The 12,280-nt window shown below is 47.3% G+C and overlaps 1 protein-coding gene across 1 annotated transcript in view; it reads left to right on the forward strand.

The window, feature by feature from the left end:
* The window catches only part of CCT5 (chaperonin containing TCP1 subunit 5), a 130,734-nt gene that overhangs the window by 73,010 nt on the left and 45,444 nt on the right, over window positions 1-12,280 (forward strand). The window lies entirely within an intron of this gene.

Here is a 12,280-nt window from a genome sequence, read left to right on the forward strand (position 1 = left end):
CTGTTTCCCATCATGCACAGCAAAAGGCAGTTGCCTCAGTTCTTTTTTCCGGCTCCTTTCTGACAGGACCCTGAAGCATTGAGCTCTACCTCACAAAATCCTTTTGTGACAGAAATTCATTTAAAATCTTTTGAATTTCAATTTCACTCGACGTTTTTAACATTGAGTGATCATTTTCTATTTTTTTCTGTTAGATTCTGACAGAATTTTGAGGTTTTTCTACTTCAGAAATGCCTTCACTGTTTGACAAATGCCCTTCTTGTGGCAGAAAAAAGGCCAAAACAGATCCACATCGGGTCTGCATAATTTGCCTTCCATCCAGCCACAAACCGGAGTCGTGTGACATCTGCAAAACCTTCTCCAGAAGGACCCTTCGTGACGGGGAGAAGATCCGACTCCAGGCGAAAGAGGACAAGAGGAAAAGTGGTCATTCTACCACAGAGCGAGGAGAAGGTCAGTCTTCTACGAGGGCTCACACTGTTTCCTCTATAACTCCGACCAGACCGGCTCAAAAACGGCACAGGTCTCCGAGGGCGTCGACGTCGAGGCAAGGAACGGCGCCAACATGCTCGCCGTCGAGGAGTGGTTCGCCGGCGAGAAAGAGCCATCGCTCGCCGTCGACTACGATTTTGCCGTCGAGACGGCGTGGACTTTCCACGTCGAGGAGATCTGAATCCGGCTCGCCGTCGACACGGCGAGACCGATCAACGTCGAGGGGTGCTCGCCGTCGTAGGCGTTCACGACGTCGAAGGTCGTCGTCGAGAGATTCTCAACGGCGAGAAGAATCGACGGCGAAGGGCACTCGCCGTCACCGTACTTCGACGTCGAGGAGTGTGTCGACGTCGAGACAATCAAAAAGACCTAGAAGGGTTTATACAACCTCAGAATCCTCGGCTTCGCTCATCCTCCTTCCAGCGTCTCCACAACTCTCTCCTCGACAATCACCATTGCCACAGACGCCGGTAACACCTGCGGCGCCTCTTCCGGCTCCTCCTTCAGAGTCTGTTTTGAGGACTCCAACGCGGTCTGTAAGACGTTCGGGACATTCCTCTAGACGCTCTTCTTCCTCTCGGCACCGTCATGAATCACAGAGATCTCAGCATTCACATCACAGGCGTTCTTCTTCGTCTACACGGGACTACTCTCCAACACTATCGGACTCACCGTCCCGAGAGTGTCCCCCATAGATGATGTGAATACGTTCCAGGAGGTCTTAGTACGAGGGGCAACCAAGCTGAACATTCCGCTGGCGGTACCTGCCCCATCGACGTCGGTGATCTTCGAGACCTTGCATCACAGGACATCTTCCAGACCTTTGCTTCCACTGGTTCCAGGTCTCCTTGAACCAGCAATGGATATTTTCCTTGCACCGGCCGCAACAAAGTCTGCTCCTTCCAGACTTATTAAAAAATATCGTCCACCAGAACAAGATCCTCTTTTCTTGAGGTCGGACCCAGTACCTGATTCGGTGGTCATAGTAGCGGCAAAGAAACTGCATTCAACCTCACAGTCTTCTTCTTCGCCTCCAGATAAAGAGAGCAGAAAGATAGATGCTGCAGGACGAAAAGTATGTTCTACTGCAGCCGTCACGATGAAGGCAGCCAGCGCTACTGCGTTATTAGGGCGATACGACCGTGCCCTCTGGGACTCTTTAATGCAGTTTGCGGAACATCTTCCTAAGGATAAACGGGGAGGTTTCCTGGAGGTTATAAGTGCTGCAGCTGACTCTTCGGTGCTATCCGCACACAATTATGCACACGGGATAGCGCTCAGAAGGCATGCATGGTTGAGACTTACATCACTCAAACCTGAAGCGCAGCAGAGAATACAAAACTTGCCTTTCTCGGGCTCCACCTTGTTCGGTTCTCATGCCGATGACGAGGTGGCTAGAATGAAGGCTGAACTAGATACCCTGAAAGCGGTAGGCATGGAAAGACCGAAAGAACAAAGAAAGGTTTTCCGGCCATATCAACGACGACTTTTCACCCACCGGTATCAGTCGCCACACTGGATGTCTTCGCGCCCCCAGCAGCAGCAACAACAGCAGCATCAAAGGGGTTTCTCCACTCAGCGAAGGTCGACAAGGGGTCGTTCAACACCTCAAACTCAGGCAACTCGACAGGCTCCCACGTCTAAGCCCTGAATCTTTGCTTCCCCCTCCTCCGTTATCCACTCCGGTAGGGGGAAGTATCTCAAATCATCTGGACGAGTGGCTACGCATCACAACAGACGCCTGGGTATTGAATATTGTGAGACATGGTTCCGCTCTCAGATTCACCAGTTCTCCACCATCTGTTCCACCCAAAACAGCCAACCACCATCTCGAAGCTCTACAGTTAGAGGTCAATATCCTATTGCAAAAAAGAGCCATAGAACCCGTTCCCATCAGCCAACAAGGGAAGGGGATTTATTTGAGATATTTCCTTGTACCGAAAAAAGACAAACGAGTTTCGTCCCATCTTAGATCTGAGGACAGCAAACAAATGGATTCGCAAAGAAAAATTCAGGATGTTAGCCTTACACCAAATTTACCCACATCTACGTCAGGGCGACTGGCTCTGTGCGATAGATCTTTGCGACGCTTACTTTCATATCCCAGTAACCAAGAAACATCGAAAATTCCTAAGGTTCACCGTCGGAAAACGCCATTACCAATTTGCAGTTCTACCTTTCGGCCTAAAATCAGCGCCGAGAACTTTTTCCAAATGCATGGCGGTAGTAGCCGCTCACTTGAGGAAACAGCGAATATTCGTCTACCCCTATCTAGACGATTGGCTCATAAAGGCCTCCAGTTGTCTCGAGGCACAACAACATTTCAAATGGACTCTACAACTGCTGCAAAAACTTGGTCTTCAAGTCAATCTCCTGAAATCTACAGCAACACCTGTTCAGAGGTTGCATTACTTAGGGGCCATTGTAGATACCAGGCTAGGAAAGGTGTTTCCTTCGGAGGAACGACGGTTATCGATTCTCCAAAAGTGCAAACAACTGCAGGAAAGACCTCAAGCCACTGCAAGAATAATAGCTTCTCTACTGGGCTCGATGGCGTCTTGTATCCATCTGGTTCCCAATGCTCGCCTCCATATGAGACCATTGCAGGAAAATCTGGAGGATCAGTGGTGTCAACTGAGGGGCGATTGGGAGAACAAAGTCCTTCTTTCTCCTCACACCCTACAATCCCTCAAGTGGTGGTGTTTACCCAGCAATCTCTTGGTGGGGATTCCGTTCCAACAACGGCCTCCATCTCAAACCATCGTAACAGATGCGTCACTGCTCGGATGGGGGGCGCACATGGAACATCTTCGAGTCCAAGGCGAGTGGTCACAGAGAGGAGAGTCTCTATCACATCAACCTGCTGGAACTTCGCGCAGTCCACCTTGCGCTCAAAGCCTTCCTTCCCTCTCTGAGAATGGAAACTCTCCTTCTCCAGACAGACAACGTGGCCACTATGTACTACGTGAACAAACAAGGAGGCACCAGGTCCAGAATTTTATCCAGAGAGGCTCAGACAATCTGGCATTGGCTTCTAGCCAGGAACCTGTCGCTAGTGGCAACTCACCTGCCCGGCATCCAGAATGTTCAAGCGGATGCCCTCAGTCGGGTAATGGACGAGAACCACGAATGGGTGCTACACGACGACGTTGTTCGTTCCATTTTCGCACTCTGGGGTACCCCCTCTACAGACCTATTCGCAACCCCAGAAAACAAAAAATGACAAAACTTCGCCTCCAGATATTACCATCCAGGGACATTGGGGAATGCCCTATGGATAAGCTGGTCAGGAGCATTTCTTTACGCCTTTCCACCGCTTCCCCTGATTCCGGCGGTCCTCCAGAAGCTGTCCAATGCTCAGACCAAAATGATCCTAATTGCTCCGGAGTGGCCACGCCAGTGGTGGTTCCCAGACCTTCTTCACCGGTCACTCAAACCACACATCAGGCTACCATATCGTCCGGACCTTCTCACGAAGTTCAGAGGGCAGATATCTCATCCCAACCCCTCATCGTTGAGTTTGGCAGCATGGCTCCTGAGAGAGTGCAATATGGACACTTGAACCTACCTCAGGACTGTATGGAAATTCTGAAGGAAGCAAAGCGCCCTTCCACACGATCAGCCTATGCAAGCAAGTGGAAGAGATTCTGCATTTGGTGTTTACACAACAACATTGACCCGGTTTCCTGTGGAGAACAATCTATCCTGCCATACTTGTTAAGTTTGGCAAAATCGGGCTTACAACTGTCGTCAATAAAAGTTCACTTGGCGGCGGTAACGGCATACAGAAAGAGTCCTTCACAAACTTCCTTTTTTCGGATTCCGATTATTAAGGATTTCCTAGAAGGTTTAAAGAAGGTTTTTCCTCCCATTAGAAAGCCTTCTCCTCCATGGGAACTGAACGTTGTCTTATCACGTCTGATGCTGCCGCCATTCGAGCCGATACATAAGGCATCGCTGCAGCATCTCACATGGAAAGCGGCTTTTCTGGTGGCAATCACTTCAGCGCGTAGGGTCAGCGAAATCCAGGCCCTTTGTGCTCAGGAACCCTACACGGTTTTTCATTCTGCGAAAGTGGTAATGAGAACTCATCCAAAATTTTTACCTAAGGTAGTCTCCGACTTTCTTTCAGAATCCAGCTACTCCTGCTGAGAGAACTCTGCACTCTCTGGATGTAAAGAGAGTCTTGAAATTTTACTTGGACAAGACAAAAAGCTTACGAAAATCACAACAGCTTTTTATTAACTATGGCCCAATCAGAACAGGTTTGGGCACATCTAAACAATCTTTATCCAGGTGGATTGTTTCATGTATAATGTTATGTTATCAGTTGGCAAACAAATCCCTTGGTGGTAGGCCAAAAGCCCACTCTACCAGAGGGAAAGCAGCTACTGTAGCCTTGATGAGAAATGTCCCTTTGGCAGAAATATGCAAGGCTGCCACTTGGAGGTCGGTCCATACCTTTACTAAGCATTACTGCCTTGATACAGACGCTAGGGCAGATGCGCAGGTTGGACAGGCCTTGCTCAAGAATTTGTTTGCATGATTCATGTTTTCTCAGTATTCTTATGTCTACTCCACCGCGGTTATGGGGATGAGCTTGCTACTCTATTCAGTGCTTATGACTATACATGGAAATCCCCTACGAGAGAAGGAATGGTTTCTTACCTGTAACTCCAGTTCTCTCGTAGGGGTATTTCCATGATAGTCATAAGCAACCCTCCCTCCTCCCCGGTGGAGTTGACATAGAACATGAATATTATTGAGGTTGGTACTCCAACAAATGTTTGTTTCTTCATGTCAGGTTACTAGCCTCCAAAAAAGAACTGAGGCAACTGCCTTTTGCTGTGCATGATGGGAAACAGGAAGACTTTACTTTCTTAAAGGCACAGCTCTATTTTCATTCTGTATAATGGCAGCCTATGGGCTACACTGCCCTACATTGTTTTATTCTCATGAGAGGTGTAAATAAAATATGAGAATTTATTTATGTATTTATAGAATAAATTGAGGTTTAAACGTGAATTTACACTACAACTGTTTTTTCTTCTAACAATTTGGCCTGTGTAGCTGTTCACATAGGCTGCACATTGTTATTCTTAAGTGTTTTTCACAGACCTTTTTTGTCAAGGAGCTGATGATTGCACTTAAGAATATATTACACAACAGTGCTCCGGGGTCCCCGCAGGCGCGCGGAACTATTCAGTGCTTATGACTATCATGGAAATACCCCTACGAGAGAACTGGAGTTACAGGTAAGAAACCATTCCTTTTCTCCTATTTGGCAATCCTCTTTTCTCCTCCCTTAAGACAGTTTTGTACCTGAAAGTTTGCCTTTGCGCCCTAGCCCTAATCACAAAGGAGGAGTGGTTCTTTATGCTGGGTACACCCCAGGGATGTGCCCAGGGATACTCACAGGAAAAGAAGGCTTGCTCCATCTTGGATTTGGATACAGGAGGGTATCCTCTGATTGTTTGTTTGGTGTTCAAACCCCTCGGAAGTGATGCAACAGGGAAGGATTGTCTCTTGGGAATCATTTGTTAGTGAGTTCTCCATTCCCACCACAAAGAAGTTGGCATAAAAGTGGCACCCCAGATCCAAAGTCATCAGATTACTACTAGACTAAAAAGACCGGAGGGCTGTCCTGCTGTTCCCTGGACCCAGCAAAGAGAGTCTGCTCCAAAGATTGGGCTGCACCCAAGAGGACACTCAAAGACTGCATCTCCTGTGCTCTATTCATGGAATAGAGTGCCACTTGCGCCAGGATGGAAGAATTCACTACAAGGGCTAGTTGGTTAGCTGTCTGTTAAGCTTCAGAACCACCAAAAACTGAGGAAACCGGCACCCTTAAAGAACCAAGCTGCCCAGAAATACCGGACTTCCTCTGAGCACTGAAGTGCCCACTGGAAGACTGAGTCCTGAACTTCCAGAGGTGTCCCCATGTGTGCGGGACCAGTAGCCAAAGTTGAAGTTGCTCCTGGTCCCCAAAACGATTTGCTTACCTGTAAGCGACTACTGAGACTGCAGTAACCGGGAGTCTAGTTGACCCGTGGTGACTGGATCTGCTCTGGACTTCACTGCTGCAACGTGGGACTTTGAGTCCTAAGGCCAGAGAAGATGCTTGTTGATGCCAAGGTGGCTCCAGGAACACTACACATCTTCAGCATCCTGCATTCCCAGCCTCGGGAATACTTCATTGTTGGACCATAGTAAAAGATAACGAGTTAGAGCCGTAGTGTTGTAAATTCCTAACTGGACTTTTCTTGCCTCCTAAATTGAAAATGAAAAGTATAACTGACATAAGCAAGCCGATTCAAAGCACCACAGCCAGCATGAGCGCGGAGGAGAGACGAAAGGAAAAAGTTTGCTTGCAGTCAAATGTATTGGCAAACGTGCAATTCTCCATGTAACAGGGTCAATGGCCAAGGCGGTAACAAAACTGCCCCAAGGAGGGGCAAACGTAAAGTATTGACCAATGATGACAAAGGATTTTTGAAAGGCAAGCCCTTGAACAAGTGATAGTGATGGGCATGGTTAAAAGCCCACAGATAAATTACAACACCTCAGAGCGCTTGCACACTCAACCTAAAAATGCCACGAGGACCCTGACACTGCTGGACCCACTCAATAACTTGTCTGCCTGACCCAAGTGGTCCCTGTCACTGGCTTCCAACCTGTTGTGACCCATTTAAGAGAAGTAGCCTTTTTAGCCATTTGACTATAAACTGCTCAACGATTTACAACAATTGATTGCATTTCTTCAAAGCGATCTACAGTGATTTACTTAACTTTGAAAATTAATATACACGGTTTCCCTCAATAGATTTCATTTTGGTGTCTTAAGATAAAAATACAACTTACATGAATTGGTGTAGCGGTTTTATTGTGCTGTTTCCTATTGATTGTTTGGTACTTCTAAATGCTGTTTTAATACTTCATAATGCTCTATAGTTGCTCCTTTGACTAAGCCTGACTGCTCAGTGCCACATCTACCCAAGACTGAGCTAAGGGGTTTGTTGGAGGGGGAGAGGGGGGACCTAGCTGGACTTGATAAATATTGCAATATTACATGGTGAGGTTTCGCAATCACACCACATAATAATCCACTTTACTACAGCCCCAAGAAGGGTACACAAATGTAGGAATAAGACTGAATTGGTGCACGTTCTTGATGGTAAGGAAAATGGGAAACGGTTGGGGCAACTGATACATTGAGATAGATGCCTGCTATACTGAAGCAAAACAATGGTGAAATAAAAAGTGAAACCTTGAAATACTATTACTAGAGACCTGCCCCAGTACAAAAGGCTTACTTGGATGCGGCCCATAAGGAGGCTTAGGAAGGACTTGCTACATTGGGATAACATCTTCATTTCTGTACTAGGTGGTGCTGCTATTTCTGATGTGGTGGTGCTGCCTAAGTTCTATGTGGTGCAAAGCAGTTCCATGTAGACACCAAAACACTTACAATAATAGAAATTGAGTTGCAGGAACTGCTGTGCTCAAGGTAAATTGAAAGAGAACCTTTATTCATCCTAGTATAAATGTGGTGTGTGGTTTCTCTACTTAATATTCAATATTTGTTCTGAGATGCCCATCTAGAAATAATTGTTTCTTTTATGGGCTTTTCATAGATAATCATAAGCACTGAATAGTCCCACATACGTGCAGGGATCCAAGAGTATTTGTTAAATAATATATCATAAGTATAGACATTCAACTTACTTCAGGAAGGGCAGGGCTAACATATTTTTAAAAACCTTTTGCAGCCTACAAAGTAGTATTTTAAGAAAGGTCTCATCTGTTTTAAAAATAAGGAAAAACTTCCAGGAACTGTTTGTTCATAAAATCTGCCACAAACCTCTTTTGTTAAAGAAATGGTATAGGCAGCAAAACATTTTAACGATTTTGTTGCTGATCTTGGCCTTACTGAATTAATGCGAATGTCTACACTTAAGACAATTTTTAAAAAGTGCTCCTAGTTCCCAGCATGTGGGCAGGACTGTTGAGTGCTAATGATTTAAATGGAGATTACCCTTAGAGAAAACTAGAATTACAGTTTAACTATTCCTTCTTTACCCTGACGAGGAGCCCTGCAGTATGTGTAGTAAGACCCTACTTTTGAGTACAAGCCAAGAGTGTGCTAAAGGAAACCTATGTTCGATGGCATCTGTCGCTGTAGATACGCATGTTCTGCAATAGCTCGCCATCTGGTGTTGGGCCGGAGTGTTACAAGTTGTTTTTCTTCGAAGAAGTCTTTCGAGTCACGGGACCGAGTGACTCCTCCTTTTGTCTCCATTGCGCATGGGCGTCGACTCCATCCTCGATTGTTTTTTTTCCGCCATCGGGTTCGGACGTGTTCCTGTCGCTCCGAGTTTCGGAACGGAAAATTAGCTAATTTCGGAAGATTTTCGTCGGTATTGTTGCGTTCGGGATCGGCGTACTTAGATTCCACACCGCATCGAAGATCGAAGAGCTCCGGTGCCCTTCGGGGTAGTTTTTCGATCCTCCGTCGGGGCCTGGTCGGCCCGACCGCGTGCTGAAGAACGCCGATGGAACGGACCCCGTTTCGTTTCTGCCCCAAATGCCACAATAAATACCCCTACACAGACCAACACTTGGTCTGCAACCTGTGCCTGTCACCTGAGCACAGCGAAGACACCTGCGAGGCCTGTCGTGCGTTCCGGTCCCGAAAAACACTCCGAGACCGTCGAGCCAGAAGACTTCAAATGGCGTCCGCACCGACAGCCCAACGGGAGTTCGAGGAACAGGAAGAAGAAGGTACCTTCTCGATCCAAGACTCAGACTCCGAAGGATTCGACGACACACAAACCGTGAGTAAGACGTCGAAAACCACACAAAGAAACATTTACAAGGCCCAGGGGACGCCACTGCCACCAGGCCATGGCTCCACCCATATATTCGGTGACCGACCGTCGGCACCGAAAAAGGCCAAAACAGTGCCGAGATCGTCCGACTCCGGTCGAGACACCGGCACGCAGCCTTCTCGGGACCGAGAAAGTGCTGGAGACAAGCCTCGACACAGAGATGCCGGTGTGGACACGGCTCGACGCCGAGACAGCGGCACCGAAACAGATCGACGCCGAGAGGTTTCGGCCCCGAAAAGGAAAAAAGTCACCTCGGAGCCGAAAAAACACGCAGACAAAGTTTCAACGCCGAAACAAACTGCAAGCGACCCAGCTTCAGGCTCTTATACAGAAGAGCACTCGCTAACCTCCCAAATGCAAAAGCATAGGTTTGAGGAAGAGCTACAAGCAACTGATGTGGACCATACGCAAAAGCGTATCTTCATTCAGCATGGGACAGGAAAAATAAGCACCCTTCCCCCCATTAGGAGAAAGAGAAGGTTGGAGTTCCAGACGGAACAAGCACCACAACCAAAAGTGGTTAAAAGAATTACACCACCACCCTCTCCTCCGCCCGTGATTACCGTTTCACCAGCACAAACTCCATCTCACTCCCCAGCTCACACCACCATGAGCCAGGGTGACCAAGATCAGGACGCATGGGACCTATACGATGCCCCAGTGTCAGATAACAGCCCGGAGGCCTACCCTACAAAGCCATCTCCACCAGAAGACAGCACCGCGTACTCTCAGGTGGTGGCCAGAGCAGCACAATTTCATAACGTAAGCCTCCACTCAGAACAGGTCGAGGATGATTTCTTGTTCAACACACTCTCCTCCACCCACAGCTCCTACCAAAGCCTGCCTATGCTCCCTGGTATGCTCCGGCACGCAAAAGACCTATTTAAGGAGACGGTCAAAAGTAGGGCAATCACGCCAAGGGTGGAAAAGAAGTATAAGCCGCCTCCTACGGACCCGGTTTTCATCACTACACAGCTGCCACCAGACTCTGTTGTTGTAGGAGCAGCTAGGAAAAGGGCCAACTCTCACACATCTGGAGATGCACCACCCCCAGATAAAGAAAGCCGCAAGTTCGATGCAGCTGGTAAAAGAGTCGCAGCACAAGCTGCAAACCAGTGGCGCATCGCGAACTCCCAGGCACTACTTGCGCGCTATGACAGAGCCCACTGGGACGAGATGCAACATCTCATTGAACATCTGCCCAAGGACTTCCAAAATAGGGCGAAACAAGTGGTTGAGGAGGGACAGACCATCTCCAACAACCAGATACGTTCCTCCATGGACGCTGCAGATACAGCTGCACGGACAATTAATACATCTGTAACTATCAGACGGCATGCATGGCTCCGAACGTCTGGATTTAAACCAGAGATTCAACAAGCAGTTCTCAATATGCCTTTTAATGAAAAAGAACTGTTCGGTCCAGAAGTGGACACAGCGATTGAGAAACTCAAAAAAGATACGGACACTGCCAAAGCCATGGGCGCACTCTACTCCCCGCAGAGCAGAGGGAATTACAGCACATTCCGTAAAACGCCCTTTCGAGGGGGGTTTCGGGGTCAAAGCACACAAGCCAGCACCTCACAAGCAACACCGTCCAGTTACCAGGGACAGTATAGAGGAGGTTTTCGGGGACAATATAGAGGAGGGCAATTCCCTAGAAATAGAGGGAGATTTCAAAGCCCCAAAACCCCTACTACTAAACAATGACTCACATGTCACTCACCCCCTCCACACAACACCAGTGGGGGGAAGAATAGGTCATTATTACAAAGCATGGGAGGAAATCACTACAGACACTTGGGTTCTAGCAATTATCCAACATGGTTATTGCATAGAATTTCTACAATTCCCTCCAAACATACCACCAAAAGCACAAAATTGAACAACACACCATTCCAATCTCCTGGAGATAGAAGTGCAGGCACTATTGCAAAAGAATGCAATCGAATTAGTGCCAAACACACAGATAAACACAGGAGTTTACTCACTGTACTTTCTGATACCAAAGAAGGACAAAACGCTGAGACCAATCCTAGACCTCAGAGTAGTGAACACATTCATCAAATCAGACCACTTCCACATGGTCACACTACAAGAAGTATTGCCATTGCTAAAACTACACGACTACATGGCAACTTTAGACCTCAAGGATGCTTATTTCCATATACCAATACACCCATCTCACAGGAAATACCTAAGGTTTGTATTCAAAGGAATACATTACCAATTCAAGGTACTGCCTTTCGGATTAACAACCGCACCAAGAGTCTTTACCAAATGTCTAGCGGTAGTCGCTGCACACATAAGAAGGCAGCAAATACATGTGTTCCCATATTTGGACGACTGGCTAATCAAGGCCCATTCGTTCATACAGTGCTCAAATCACACAAATCAGATCATACAAACCCTCTTCAAACTCGGGTTCACCGTCAATTTCACAAAATCCAAAATTCTGCCACGCAAGGTACAACAATACCTGGGAGCCATAATAGACACATCAAAGGGAGTAGCCACTCCAAGTCCACAAAGAATTCAAAATTTCAACACCATCATACAACGCATGTATCCAACACAAAAGATACAGGCAAAGATGGTATTACAACTCCTAGGCATGATGTCATCATGCATAGCCATTGTCCCAAACGCAAGACTGCACATGAGGCCCTTACAACAATGCCTAGCATCACAGTGGTCTCAAGCACAGGGTCACCTTCTAGATCTGGTGTTAATAGACCGCCAAACTTACCTCTCGCTTCTGTGGTGGAACAACATAAATTTAAACAAGGGGCGGCCTTTCCAAGACCCAGTGCCACAATACGTAATAACAACAGATGCTTCCATGACAGGGTGGGGAGCACACCTCGATCAACACAGCATACAAGGACAATGGAACGTAC

This window comes from Pleurodeles waltl, chromosome 2_2, assembly GCF_031143425.1.
Source record: "Pleurodeles waltl isolate 20211129_DDA chromosome 2_2, aPleWal1.hap1.20221129, whole genome shotgun sequence".
Classification (NCBI taxonomy): domain Eukaryota; kingdom Metazoa; phylum Chordata; class Amphibia; order Caudata; family Salamandridae; genus Pleurodeles; species Pleurodeles waltl.